Raw genomic sequence first — 15,384 nt, 5'->3', positions numbered from 1 at the left:
ATTGCTTCAGGAGGATAGGAAGGCACTTAAGGGAATTTGAGGGAGGGGGGTGGTGATGGTAATCATCTGTATAATTATAGGAATTTAAGTTCCAAGGTTATGTATTTATCAAAACTCAGAGACTAGTCACTTAGAAATTTTGCATTTCATTATATGTGAATTCTACATTAAAATAAAAAGTGTAAAGTTTTAATGATATGAATACTGGAGTATTTAGTGGGGGAGAATACAGGACTGATAGCTGCATCTAATTTTAAATGAATTCAAATAACTAATGGATTTTGAGTAGATGGAAAAATATGATAAAGCAAATGTAGCAAAACACTGATGAGAAAATGGAGGGGTCTATGGATGTTACAATGAAATTTTTAAATGCTTTTTTATATTTTGAAGATTTTCTTGGGGCTGGAGAAAGTTCTGAGGTTAAGAGCTCTTAAGCTGCTACTGCAGAGGACTGGGCTTGGTTCCCAGAGCCCACATAGCAGCTCACAACTGCCTGTAACCCTGGTTCCAAGGGATCTGACACTCTCTTCGGCCTCTGTGGGCCCCTGAATGTACATGATGCACATAAACTTCATGCAAGCAAACATGTAACAAAAATAAAATAATAAATATTTTTAAAAGATTTACTTTTTAATTTTATTTATTTTTTATGTATTTGAGTGCATTCCCTGCATATAAGTGTACCTGTGTCATACAGTGCCCACAGAGGTCAGAAGAGGGCATCGGATTCCCTGGAACTGGAGTTAAGGACAATTGTTAGCTCCTATGTGGTTGGTGGGAACCGAACCTGGGTCTTCTGCAAGAGTAGCCAATGCTCTTAACAGCTGAGCAATTAAAAGATTTTCTTAACAAGACATGCTGAGATACATGCTGGGAGTCCTAAGTCATAATCTAGCCTATTTTAACCTCTCTAATCACATCTCTCACCACATCTTGCCTCTCTATGCATGTCTGCTGCCTGGGGGATTTGTACTTGCTCTTCCTAGTGCCTGAATTTCTCTTTCCTACTTATTATAGTTTAGAAATCTCCTGAGCTGTGAAAACCTTGTTCCTCAGAGTGGTACTACCAGGAGGTTGTGGAGCCTTTAAGAGGTGGGATCCAGTAGGAGGTCTTCAGATCATAGAACAACAGCCCCTTCCTCTTCCACTCTTTCACTTCCCAGCCACTCCATCTCTTGCTCCCAACATGATGTTCTGCTTTACCCAAAGCAACAGAATCAATCATCGAGCCAAAAACTTTCCTCTTCACCAGTTGATTTACACAGTTGATCTATCTACAGCGTTTGTTATAGTGACAGGAAGTTGACTAATGTATCTATTTGATTTTCTCCCTCATTGTCTGTGACATTCAGAATTCTCAGATGGTTTTTAGGATTTCTCTCCCATAGCTGAATGTACCCTAGATAATTTCTTCCCTTCAAGTGTAGATGAAACTTGTGAACAAAATGGGATGCCACTCTTATGATCATGTTACATTAAATAACAACGGGGAGGAATTTTTCAAATTATGTACCTCAGGCTGGCTTTGAATGCATAATCTGCCTGCTTCAGCTTCCTGAGTGTTGGGATTACAGATTTATGCCACCCTACCCAGTTCGAAGGGATTTTGAAGATTTAAGTCAGACACTTAGTCAACTGATTTTAATTTGGGAGGGATCGATTTTTGGTTTTTTGAGACAGGGTCTCACTACATAGCACTGGCTGGCCCAGACCTCACTCTGTAGACAAAGCTGGCCTCGAACTCACAAAGATCCACCTGCCTCTGCCTCCCAAATGCTGGGATTAAAGGTGTGTGCCACCACGTCCGGTTGCCTAAATATGTCTAAAAGGCAGATTTGTGCATTGATTTGTTTGTTTGTTGTTTTGAGACAAGGTCTTATGTATCCCAGGATGATCTCAAAGTTTGCTATGTAGCTGAGGATAGCCTTCAGTGTCTACTCTCCTATTTCTATCTCCCAAGTTCTAGGATTACAGGCATGTACTACCACATCCCATTTGGGTGGTGTGACAAAAATCTGAGGTTCAAAGACCTACCTATACCACACAAAGAACACAGGGAAAAAGCACAAGTAACTCAGCAAAGCAGGTTTTACTTTTGCAAAAGGGGCATTGCGTGGTCAGTCAGATCTAGCAAGCACACCCAACCCGGAAGCTTGATAGGCCTTTATCCCTGACTCAAGAGTACTGTGTCTTTTCCCCACTGGCTGAGGTCCAACCTCAGTCTTTTCCAGTTGGCTAGTTTAAAAGAATTGGTACAAAGGAAGGGAGAAGGTTGGCCAAAGAGGGGAAAGGCTCCAACCACCCAGGCCTTCAAATTGCAGGAGTGCATGTTAGGGTCTTTTTGTAAACAAAAGCCTTACAGGGTATAGGGGGATTAAAAGATTAGAATTCCTTATCATAAACCAAGAGTTTTATGGGGTTTGAGAAAAAGACTGGGGCTGGAGAGATGGCTCAGTGGTTAAGAATACCCGCTGCTTTTGCAGAGGACCCATGTTTGATTCCCAGCACCCACATGGAGACTAGTAACAGTCCCTAACTCCACTTCCAATGCTGCCTTCTGACTGAGGGCATTGCAGACATGCATGCACTTATACACTTGCAGGCAATACACTCATACACATAAAATAAAAATAATAAAGATTTTTTTTAAAAAAGACTAATAAGCTGGGCATGGTGGCACATGCCTTTAGTCCCAGCACTCAGGAGGAAGAGGCAGGCAGATCTCTGTGAGATCGAGCCTAGCCTGGTCTACTAGCTAGTAGAGTGCCAGACCAGGTAGGGCTACAAGGAGACCCTGTCTCAAAAAGACCGAAAACAAAAACAAAAACAAACCCAAGAAACAAAACAAAAACCAAAAGACTAATAGTTAACATTTCTTACAGTGGTACTAGGGACTGAACCCAGGACCTCATACATGCTAGGCAAGTACTCTCCTAACTAAGCTATAACCATAGCCCCCCCAAAATATAGATTATTTTTAGTGAGGCTGAACTAATCAGATGATCTCATTAACAGAGTGACAGAAAGGAAGTCCAGACAGTTGTAACTAGAGATATTCTCTTCTTGGTGGCCTTTAAGAAGCAAATTGAGGCTGGTCATGGTGTCCCAAGCCTTTAGTCCCACCACTTGGGACATTAAGGCAGATGAATCTCTGTGAGCTCAAAGCCAGCCAGTGAGACCTTGTCAGAGAGAGAGAGAGAGAGAGAGAGAGAGAGAGAGGAGAGAAAAGCAAACTATGAACCAGAGCTCTTAGAGAAAACTTGAATCTGGTTCCCAGCACTCACATGGGGCAGCTCACAACTGCCTTCAACTCCAGTTACAAGAGATCTGACACCACTGGCCTTCACAGGCACTCACACTCACATGCACATACCCACACACAGACACAGACACATACACATAATTTAAAATCATTTTAGCAATTAGGCTAGGCGTGGTCTTTAATCCCATTACTTGGAAGGCAGAAGCAAGGGGATTGCTGACTTCAAGGCCAGACTGGTCTACATAGTAGTGAGTTTCAGGTCAGCCAAGACTACATCGTAAGACCCTGTCTCAAAAAAGAAAGAGAGAGAAAGAAAAAGAATAAGAGAACAATTTAGGGGTCGGAGAGATCGTTCAGCAGTTAAGATCACTGGCTACTGTTGCAGAGGACCCAGGTTTGGTTCCCAGCACCCACATGGTGGCTAACAACCCTCCGTAATTCCAGTTCCAGAAGACCCAATGCCATCTTCTGACCTCTGCAGGCATTGCACAACAAGGGTGCACTTAAAACCCATGCAGGCAATACACTCATACACATAAAATAAAAATAATAAATAAGGCTGGGCATGGTGGCACACGCCTTTAATCCCAGCACTCGTGAGGCAGAGGCAGGGCGGATCTCTGTGAGTTCAAGCAGGGGATCCAATGCCCTCTTCTGTCCTCCACGGGCATTGCATGACACAGGTGCACTCACAAACATGCAGGTCTCAAAGAGACCAAAAAAAAATTAATAATAATAATAATAAATAAATAAAAGTACAATTTAAAAAAATCCAACAAGAATAAGAGCAACAAAATAATAACATTTAATCTTTTCTTTTCCCATAGGCCCAGGTTTTACATTATTTTTCTAAATAAGGATCTTGGGAATAAAAAGAAAACTTAGAAATAAGCCTCCTTGGTTATATTTAACATTCTCTAAGGGATAAAGACCAAACCCTCAAACTTTAGAGGAAATATAGGTACTGTGTCTCCACAGAATCAGTCACATTGGGAAAACTGCAAACATTATAAAAAAAAAAAAAAGGACAATAGGAAAATTGTAACTGGTTAAACATACCTTGCAAAACTCTTTACACCAAGTCCCCACAGCATTCCATTCCATGTTAGTGGGTTCATGTACTCTGTGGCCTATTGTGTGGCTTCTTTCCCTTAGCATGATGCCTTGTGGGTTCATTCCTGTGTTAGCGTGTATCAGCATTCTTTTGGATTACTGGATGATATTTCTTCATGTGACTATTCCATATTTTATGTATTCATTCCTCACTCAATGGACACAGGTAATTCTTACTTTTTGGCCTCTATGGATAATGTGCTATGAACCCTCTTGTACACTTTTTTATGTGGAAATATGCTTCCAGTTCTCTTGAACATGTATGTAGGTATGGAGTTTCTGGGTCATATGTGAATTCTATACTTAGCTTTTTGAGGAGCTATCAGACTGTTATCCACAGAAGCTGCATCTTTTGTATCCACACTGAGGAATAAGCTATGTATGGAGGGTTCCAATTCTCTATATCATGCCAAACCTGTCATTGTATGTCTTTTTTTAGTCATCCTAGTGGGTGTGAAACGGCATCCCATTGTGGCTTCTATTTTATTTCCCTGATGACTAAGGATGTTCTGCATCTTTTTAGTTGCACAGCAGAGCTCAAGATAAGGACTTGAGTGAGGATAATTTATGTAGAAGGTGACATTAGTGAGCAGAAGTAACAAAGTGGGAAGAAAGAGACAGGCGTAAGAAAAGCCAAGGACTTGTGCTCTAACAAACTGGTTCCTCTGGGATCATTCCTACTGGGAAATTCTGGGGAGATGAGTACAGTGCACCTCAGAAGTGTGACACCAAAGCATAGGACAGCCGAGGCATCTGTCCACCAAGTTCCATCTCAGTGATTGAACTTGCCTTCAGAAGCTTGACTTGCCCTTGCTTTAGAATTGCCATCTGTGCTTGCCTGTGTTGCCTTCCTCAGCTTTGGGTGGGGAAGGCAGTGACAGGGGAGAAGCAGAGAATTGAGTAGTTGTGTTGGAATGGCACTTGAGGATGAAGTCCACCAACGTGCACGGAGTCATCTGTAACTTACTGTGCTAAGGACATGCCAGACATTGTTTGCTTCTTTGTTTGTTTTGCTGATAGTTTCTTCCTTGTTTGTTTAAGATATATATATATATAAGCAAATGCCCTGTTTCTCTCAGACCATAAGTTGTATATTACCTTGTGAATTTCTTTGCCTTCCACCAATGGAGTAGGCCTGTGTTCACAGGGCCACTGGGGCAATCTAGTCACATGAAATTCTAATTTCAACTTTAAACAATAGCTATTGAAACCATGGAAAAGACATATTAAAAAAAAAAAAAAAAAAAAAGAATATGTAACCAAGCTGTCCTGGAATTTGCTCTGGTAGACCCAGGCAACAAAATCTCTAGATTCACCTACCTTGGCCTCCAGAGCTCAGGGCTTACCATGCCTGGATCTCTTTAATCTTCTGTTGTTTTTAAAATTTCCGCATATTTTGTTGTATCTCCTCACCTGGATTTTACCCTCCAGACAGGAAGACTGTTGGTCAACCTAAGGTGCAACAGTCAGTCTCTTAGAATTAAGCAGTGACTTGCACTTTTCTAACTAGCGTTTCATTTTTAACTGCAAAATGTGACAATTATGGCTTTGCAAGAAAGAAATGCTTAGATACTTTGGAATTTGTGCCCCGCTGACCTGGCCCATTCTTACCCCAAATGTTGCATTTGTTGTTGCCTCTGATTTTGCGCATCCTGGAGAAGCAGATAGGCTACCCCATCCCTCAGCCTGACAGCGAGGTGAACATTAGCTGTAGGGATGCATTTGGAAAAAGAGCTGGAAGTCATGAAACAAAATATCTGCTATCTGCAGATCATGCCTGAGGTCACAGTTATCTTTGGATAAAGAATAGCCATTGGGAATTCTGGTTATATTATATCATCTGTGGTGATTTTATAGTCGCCATGATTCCCTGGGAGGAAAGCTAGTGATTCTGTTAACTGCAAAGAAAGGCTATGACTTATTATAAAGCCTTGGTCCTGGATAACTAGAACAGTGTCCCCATGTATAACCAGATAGCCAAGACAGTGTTACCATGCACAATTGTAGCATGCTCTACATAGTTGTCAGTACACTATTCCCATAGTGGTACAATATAGAAATCTGAAGATAAGAATCTTGAAACTCCTCAAATAAAGCAGGAGATAATTGTCTGTGCTCATCACTTTTTTTTTTTTTTTAATAGGATCTCGTGATCCTAGGCTGGCCTTGAACTCCACTATAGCTGAGGATGATCTTAAACTTCTGATCTTCCTATCTCCACTCACTTCCTCAGTGCTGGGACTGAGTGAACCCAGGGCTTCACTCATGCTAGGCACTCTATCAACTAAGCCATATCCCCAGCTCTGACTTCTTGTTTGCTTATTGTTTACTTGTTGTTTTGAGACAGTCTCATATGTAGCCAAGATGGCCTTGAATTTGCCAAGTAGCCCAGGCTAATAAGGAAAAGATGAGGACTATTAAATAAGTCCAAAGAAATGAAAACCAAAGAATTTGTTGTAGTTTTCCTCAGAAGTATGATTCTGTGTGTGTGTGTGTGTGTGTGTGTGTGTGTGTGAGAGAGAGAGAGAGAGAGAGAGAGAGAGAGAGAGAGAGAAAGTCTCACTCTGTAGCCTAGACTGGTCTCAAACTTGTGGCAATCCTTCTGCCTCAGTCTCTTAAATCAGAGGCTTACAGGAGTGAGCCACCATGCCCAGTTAGAAGCATGAAATATTAATGAATTGAGTTCAGTTTTGTAGTCATAATTGATTCTGAAGGGCTTTTTGCAGACATATACTAGCTAATACAGCTAATAAAACCAATGATCTAAGTATTTACATAGGAGACAAACAAGTTCAAACCCTAAAAAGCACTTTGAAAGAAAGAATATTGAATTTAAAAAAATTGATAGAAGCAAGTGTTCAATATTTCACATATAAACAGTCCTTTGTGAGTGTCTCATAAGTAGCATTTCCAGACGCAAAAGAAATGTAAAGACATTAGTGTAAGACTTGGGAAATAATAGGTGAATCTGTGACAAAGGAAGTTTTTCAAGTATTATTTTTCATAGATGGAAAATTCAGCACCTAGCTGATGATATGAAAGATTAATTCATAAACAATATGTCAGCCAAGTATTTTTCATTACAAATTGTTGTGTGTGTACACATACTGACAACATGACAATGAATTTGGTATTTGTGTGACTTGGACATAGTGAAGATATGAGGAATTCAACTCATTTCAGCCTCATCGATGACAAGCCTGACAAGTTCTGAACTGTGTAAATGATTATATCGAAAAAGAATGTGGACTGTTTCAGTTTGATGCAGAAACACGCTCTAATGTCCTGTTTCATCGACAGAAAAGCATTCCAAGTATGCTACCCAAATTAAAGAGACTGAATGTGAACGTAAATCATCACACTGATTTCCTAATCGAGAAAGATTCCCCAGAAGGGATGTTAGTGGAACTAAATATCTAATTAAATAGTTTTTTTTAAGCTAAATATGCAAAGGCTAACGCATTAAACTAAATTTGAGATTATTCTTTTCATTATGTGGTAATATGGAAGCATATTACCCCATAAACAGTTGTTGCATGGTAAGATATAACTTTTTTGATATGTTTATTTTATGTGTATGAGCATTTTGCATGCCCACAGAGGCCAGAAGAGGGCCTCAGATCCCCTGGAGCTGGCGTTACACGTGGTTGTGAGCCACTGGGATCTTTCAGAAGAGCAGCAAGCACTGCTGAGCCATCTCCCAGCCCCGTTTATCCATAGATTATTATCTTGATTACACACTTGTAAAATGTGAGGCCAAACACCTTACAGATTTAGCAGAACCACTGAAATTTTATGTCCATTGGTTTCATTGAAAGATAGCTTAATCTAGCTATAACTATGTAAGATAAATTATTACAACTAGTAATTCATGTGAGTTGAAGAGGAATTTGAAAATACAGCATCATATCCTTTATTTTGGTTAAAAATGAAAGATGAAATTTCCAAGCTCCATTGCCTTAAATCTCTTCTTCCATTCATACGAATTTTTATTTTAAGACAGTGTCTCCCTGTAGCCCCAGCTGGCCAAGAATTCACTTTGTAGACCAGCCAGGCTCACAGAAGTCTGCCTGCCTCTGCCTCCAGAGTGTTGGGATTAAAGGTGTGTGCCACCATTAGCAGCTCCACTAAATTCTTTTTTATAAAACATTTATTTGTTTGTTGGGTGGGTGGGTGCATGAGTGAGGGCACGCCTGCCCTCAAGTCATGGTGTATGTCTAGAGTCAGAGATCAACTTTATGGTCAGTTCTCTACTTCCACCTTTATGTGGGTCCTGGAGATTGAACCCATGTTTCAAGGTTTGCATGACAAGTGCCTTTGCCCACCATTAAACTAATTTTTAATATTTTGTTTTATTTTATGAGTGTATTGCCGGCATGTGTATAAGTGCACTTGTGTCATGCAACACCCAAGGGGGTCAGAGAGGGTGTTGGATCCCCTGGAACTGGAGTTACAGATTGTTTTTAGCCACCATGTGGGTACTGAACCAAACCTCAGCAAGTGCTCTTAACTGCTGAGCCATCTCTCCAGCCCCTCACTTTTGGTTTTTAAGACAGGAAGGATCTCCCTATTTACCCAGCCTACCCTGGAATTTACTAGGCTGGTCTTGAACTCATGGTGATATCCTCTTTCCTCCATATCCCAGGTGCTGGGATTACAGGTATGCACTGCTACGCTCAACTCAGTCTTGGGATTGGTCACAATTTTAGACTGTGTGAAGTCCAGTGAGTAAACTATACAGAGACAATTGTCTATGCTTGTTAGAAATGCAAGTTCTGAACATCGCTTTTCATCTTTCCCAGTAGAGGGCACTCAATAAACACTTATTATGGTGAGGTGCATCAAAACTAGAGCTCTTGAACTGAGAGTTCAGGGAAAATAAAACCAAAATCAGTGAACATGTACTGAGCATTAATACCGTCCTACGCCACACTAATAGTCAGTGAAGACTTCGGAGCTGCTGAGATGGCTCAGTGGATGAAGGCACATACCATCAAGACTGATGACCTTAGTTCAATTGCCAGGACCCACATGGTGGAAAGAAACAACTGACTCCCACAAGGGGTCCTGACCTCCACACACATGCACAAGCCCCATGTGCCTTCCTTCCCCAACAGCCCCTCCCCACAAGCCCACACTGTTCTCTCCCCCCACCGTACAGGTTCAGGGTCATGAGGCCTGGCAGCAAGAACACTGTCCTAGTTAGCTTTTTGTTGTTGTGTTACACACTATGATCAAAAGCAACTTGGGGAGGAAAGGGTTTATTTCATCTAGGTCACATTCCATCATTGAGGGAAGTCAGGGCAAGAATTCAAGGCAGGAATCATGGAAGAAGGTTACTTACTGGCTTATTCCTTCTGACTCCAGCTCAACCAGCTTTCTCATTCAACCCAGGATCACCTGTCCAAGGGAAGTACCACCCACAGTGGGCTGGGCCCTCCTATATCAATTAGCAGTCAAGAAAATGCCCCATCAACATGACCACAGACTAATCTACCAAGGCAGTTACCCAGTTGAGGCTCCCTCAGAAGACTTTGGGCTGTAAAGTTGAAGCTGAAGCTAAATAGGCAAAGTGTCTTTACCCACTGAGCCATTGTGTCCCTCCATGGAACATTCATTGTGGGTTGCCACTATAAATCTTTTTTTCAAATTACATTTATAGGGGCTGGAGAGATGGCTCAGCGGTTAAGAACACTGGTTGTTCTTGCAGAAGACCCAGGTTTGAATCTCAGCACCCACATGGCAGCTAACAACTGTCCGTAACTCCTGTCCCAGGGGATCTGACAGCCTCTTCTGACCTCCGTGGGCATTGCACAACATGGGTGCATTTACCAACAGACAGGCAATACATGCATACATATAAAATTTAAAAAATAAATAAAATTTTTAAAAATTGCATTTATCTCTCTCTGAATGTGTACGTGTGTGGCAGAGTGCACGTGTGGAGGTCAGAGAACAACCTATGGGATTTGACAGTCTCTCTCCACCATGTACATCCCAGGGATGGAGCTCAAGTTGTCAGACTTGGCAGTAGGCATTTTTACCTGCTGAACTTTATACTACACTACAAATCTTTTCTTTTTTATTTACTTATTTTTATGTATATGAGTGTATTGCCTGCATGAATGTAAGTGCGCCTGTGTCATGCAATGCCCACAGAAAACAGAAGAGGGTGTTAGATTCCCTGGAACTGGAGTTACAGGTGGTTGTTAGCCACCGTGTGGGTGCTGGGATTCAAACCTGGGTCTTCTGCAAGAACAGCCAGTGTTCTTAACCGCTAAGCCATCTCTCCAACCTAAACTACAAATCTTAACCTATCACTCTGCCCTGGGTTTTTAGCCCCTGCAAAATTTAAGGAACTCCTTTCCATTGTCAGTTCATGCATGTATACATGTATGAATTCAACTTTTACTGAGTTCCTCCTCTGTTTTAGGCACTTTGGAAGTCACTGGGGTACAGCAATGAAGAAGACCGACTAAGGTGTTTAGAAAACACTTCTTTCTGATTGGGAACATGAAAGTCCTAGGGACTGTTTTTATTTTTCATTGCCATCTCCTTCAATCATTTACAAATAGGTCATTGGGAAATTCTGTCTCTAAATTCTCTTGAACCAGTAGGAAGACAAGAATGCAAGAGGATGAATAACTTCAGAACCACAAAGGGTCATAAGGTTGCCATGACAACAAGATCAGAGAACCTGGTCAAGCCCTTGTGGTGCCAGGACTGTACTCTGAGCCTCAGCCAGCCATCCATTCACTGTTACCTTTTGAGGCTAACAGAACTTCACTGACGTGAGTCTTTGAAATCCAAAGGAAGAGGCCCATGCATTGAAGAACTCATCCCACAGCTACCCTGGCTTTGTTCTGATGCTGCAGGAATGCAGGATGTCTGACTCCAAAGCTGTTGGAGACTGCTGGAGACTGTGTGGGGTCAGGAGCAGGAATTTGGTTTAAGAATCTAACAAGAGGGCTGGAGAAATGGCTCAGAAGCTAAGAGCACCATCTGCTCTTGCAGAAGGCCCAAGTTCAGTTCCCAGCACCCACATAACAGTTCATAACTGTCTATAAATCCAGTTCCAGGGATCTGAAGCCCTCTTCTGGCCTCTGTGAGCATTGCCCAATACAGGTGTACTTACATACATGCAGGCAAAACACTCATAAAATAAAGTAAAAATAAATAAAAAATTTTAAAGAATCTAATAATACTGAGTAATCTAATAACACTGAGTAAAGACAATCTTTTTAAAATTTTTATTTATTTGCATTTTGTGTGTATGTTTTTTCTGCATGTATGTAAGTGCATGAAGTACCCATGGAGGCCAGAAGAGGGCATAGAATCCCCTGGAACTCTAATTAAGGACAGTTGTGAGCTGCCATGTAGGTGTTGGGAACTGAATGCAAGTGAGGCTCTTAACCCTTGAGCCAGCTCTTCAGTCCAGGTAAAGACAATCCTGTTGCTACATTTCACTCAGTTGAAACAGCCTTGGCCAAAAAATAGCTCATGTGACCTTGGCTAGTAAGTATGTGTGTGTTTGAACTTCAATTTCCTCATTTATAGAGTAGAAATAATAGTAGCATTTCAGAGGGTGTTATGAGGATGTAAGTTCCCAGTGCCTGGCAGGCACTAAGCACACAATTAATAATGGCTTGAAAACATAAGCTGAGGTGGAGCTCAGAGATCACCTCATCCAACTCCTTTATTCTTTAGCTGAGAGAACCACAGCCCAGAAGCCTAGCAAAGGTAGAAAGATAGTAAGTGGACAGACCTAGTTTTGAACCTTGGCTTTACCTGTGGACCTTAGGAATTTCATCTAATCTGTGAAATGTCACAATAAGATTGTTAGGAGAACCAAAGGAGATATGCTAAGATCCTGGCACCAAAGCCTGATGTGTGATAGTTGTCCAGTAAATTGTTTGTTTGTTCCATTCCTTCTGCTTGGTTTATCAGAGTCAGTCTTGGTCCTAACTTGAAAATGGAGGCCTCAGGGAGCAGTTGCTGACCTACATTGATGCAAGCTAGGGAGCTAGGCAGATTTCAACCCACAGGGAATACCTGACATTGAGCAACTATGGGGTAACTAAGCTGCCGTGGCTGCAGTTCACTGGTCTCAAAAAGGAGGAAAATAATAGTAACCACCTCCCTGTGCTAACATAAAGGCCATGCTGTCTTTGGAAGGATCCCATGAATGTTCCCTTCTACTTTGGCTTTTGAGACAGGGTCTTACTATGTAGGACAAACTATCCTTAAGCCCACAGCAGTCTTCCAGTCTCATCCTCTCAAATGCTGAGATTATAGGTATGTACCTCCATGCTTGGCTTCAATGTTTATTACTATGTCTTGCAACCATGGCTCTCATCAGCAAGAGACTCTCAAGTAGGTTCCCAGCAATGTGCATATTCATTCATTGATTGCTTCATGTTTTTGAGGACCAAGCTGTTATCCCAGCTGGAGTTCACAGGATTAGACAAGATTCTTATGCTTGTTCCTCACAATCCAGAAGAGAATTAGAGTCTGAGGAGGTAGATCATTTGGTAAACTTCCAGATCATTTTGGTAGAGTGCTAGGCTAACATGGGTTCTATCCCTAGCACTTTGTATAACAGGGTGTGCTAGCCTAGGGAGGTGGCCTACCACACCCTTAATCCCAGCACTCAGGAGGCAGAGGCAGGTGGATCTCTGTGAGTTCCAGGCCAGCCTGGTCTACAAAGTGAGTTTCAGGCCAGCCAGGGCTACACAGTTTTTCTCAAACACAAACAGGGCTGGTTGGGTTAGTGGTTAAGAGCACTGGCAGCCACATGACATCGCACAACTATCCTTAACTTCAGTTCCAGGGGATCCAACAACTTCTTTTGGCCTCCATGCGTATTGCATGACATGGATGTATTTATATACATGCAGGCAAAACACTCATACACATAAAAATTAATTAATTGATTAAATAATAAATAGAAAGAAAACAAGATGTGGTTACACGTGTCTGTAATCCCAGCACTTGGGAAGTGGAGGCAGGAGCATCAGAAGATCAAGGTCAACTTCAGCTACATGAGACCCCACCTCAACAAAAACAAGAGATGGACCATGGCCACAGGACTTTGTCATGGTCTTTGAAGACAGGCTGGCCTGACTCTGAGTACAGAGTACAGACTCAGAGTACAGACTCAAGCTGGAGAGATAACTTAGTAAAGTACTTGTCATGCAAGCATGAAGACTTGAGTTTGACTTCCAGAACCCACATTCTAAAAAGAAATTAAAGCTGAGTGTGATCATGTACATGTATAATCTTAGCAGAGACAGGAGGATCCCTGGGGTTCACTGGCCAGCCAGTCTAGTCAACTAGCTAGCTCTAGATCACTCTAGACTAGTAAGATACCCTGTCTCACAAAACAAGGTATACAGCTCCTGAAAAATACCACCCAACATTGACCTCTGGCTCCCACACGCACTTGTACATTGGTGCATACACCCACATAAACACTTATGCATGGACATGTGGGTGTGAAAACACACACACTAGGTGTGGTGGCACATGCCTTTAGCCCTAGCACTTGGAGGTAGAGGCAGGTGAATCTCTGTGAGTTCCAAGCCAGCCTGGTCTACATAGTAAGTTCCAGGCCAGCTGGGGCTACAGGAAGACCCTGTCTCAGAAAGACAAAAGGAAAAAAAAGAAAACACACATACACACACACACACACACACACACACACACACACAGTACAGACTCTGGAACCAAAAAGCCCTGCTCTTAGCCTGGCCACTTGTCATTTTGTATAATCTTTGCTTGTCCTGTGCCCCTCTACAATAAGGATGGCCAGAGTACTTCAACTCATGGGGCTACCACAAATACTAAGCAGTTTTATTTTGGCAAAGGCCTTGGAACAGGGCCAGGTACCCAGGAAGTGCTCTGTGCATGTTTAATTTATACAGATGGTAACAGTAGCATTTAGATGGAAGGGTGACTTTCTAGCAGAGGAAATAGGGCTGATCATGAGAAACTCAGTGCAGTCTCTACAACTTGGCTCCCCCAGATTTCACTCAAAATATCTCCACCAGCCACACTTGAAGGGACTTTGGAGAGATTTTTGTTGAAGACATAGTTTGCAGGTAAAAATACTTAGGTAGGACACTTAGTAAGGAGGGTAGAATAAAAAATGCCCAGACATGTTCACATCCTAATCCCTAACACCCATAAGGGCCTTTGATGGCTTTATAGTTAAGGGTTTTGAGATACAGAGACTATCTTGGATTACCAGGTGGGTCCAAGGTCTTCATAAAGGAAAGAGGGGACAAGAGAGTGAAGGTTGGAGTGGCTCAGGCCAAGGAGCCAAGAAATGTGTGTATGACCAGGGGCTCTGCTCTCCTCACATCTCCTTCCCCGTGGGTGGCCTTCTGATCTGAGCCCTCATTTTCTGCTGTTCAACCCAGGAACCAAATTTGCTACTTTCAGCCTTGATAAAATGCCCCTCCTTTCCTCCCTGCCTTTAGAGACACATCAGAGAGCTTTGCCTTCAGTAACAGAAAGCCAGTGGAAATGTTTGGAAAGAATTCACGTTTGTTGATTTTCAAACAAGGCTAATGAGATCTGGGAAATATAGGTGACACTGGATAAGTGGTAATCTCATTAAGGACAATGGATCCACTGTGACAGAAGGCCTGGTGAGCGAGGTGGGAAATTGTCAGGACACCATTTCTCCAGAGCTATGTCTGCAGAACTAGATTGGGAAAAGAGGCTTATTGAGTCTAGGTACTAAGGGGATTAGTTCCAGGCCTCTCTTTTGGATACCCAAATTTATGGAAACTCAAGTCCCCTATGTAAAATGGCATTGTATTTGCTTATAACCTATGCCCATCCTGTTATGTACTTTACATACTTCCTGCCTCTACCTTCTAAGTGTTGAGATTACAAGCATATACTGTTACACCTGGCTTTAAAAAATTATTGATCCGAGCCAGGAGTGGTGGCGCGTGGTGGTGCACACCTTTAGTCCCAGCACTTGGGAGGCAGAGGCA

Source organism: Nannospalax galili, unplaced genomic scaffold (assembly GCF_000622305.1).
Source record: "Nannospalax galili isolate Female #2095 unplaced genomic scaffold, S.galili_v1.0 scaffold601, whole genome shotgun sequence".
NCBI lineage: Eukaryota > Metazoa > Chordata > Mammalia > Rodentia > Spalacidae > Nannospalax > Nannospalax galili.
This window is presented reverse-complemented; position numbering follows the sequence as displayed.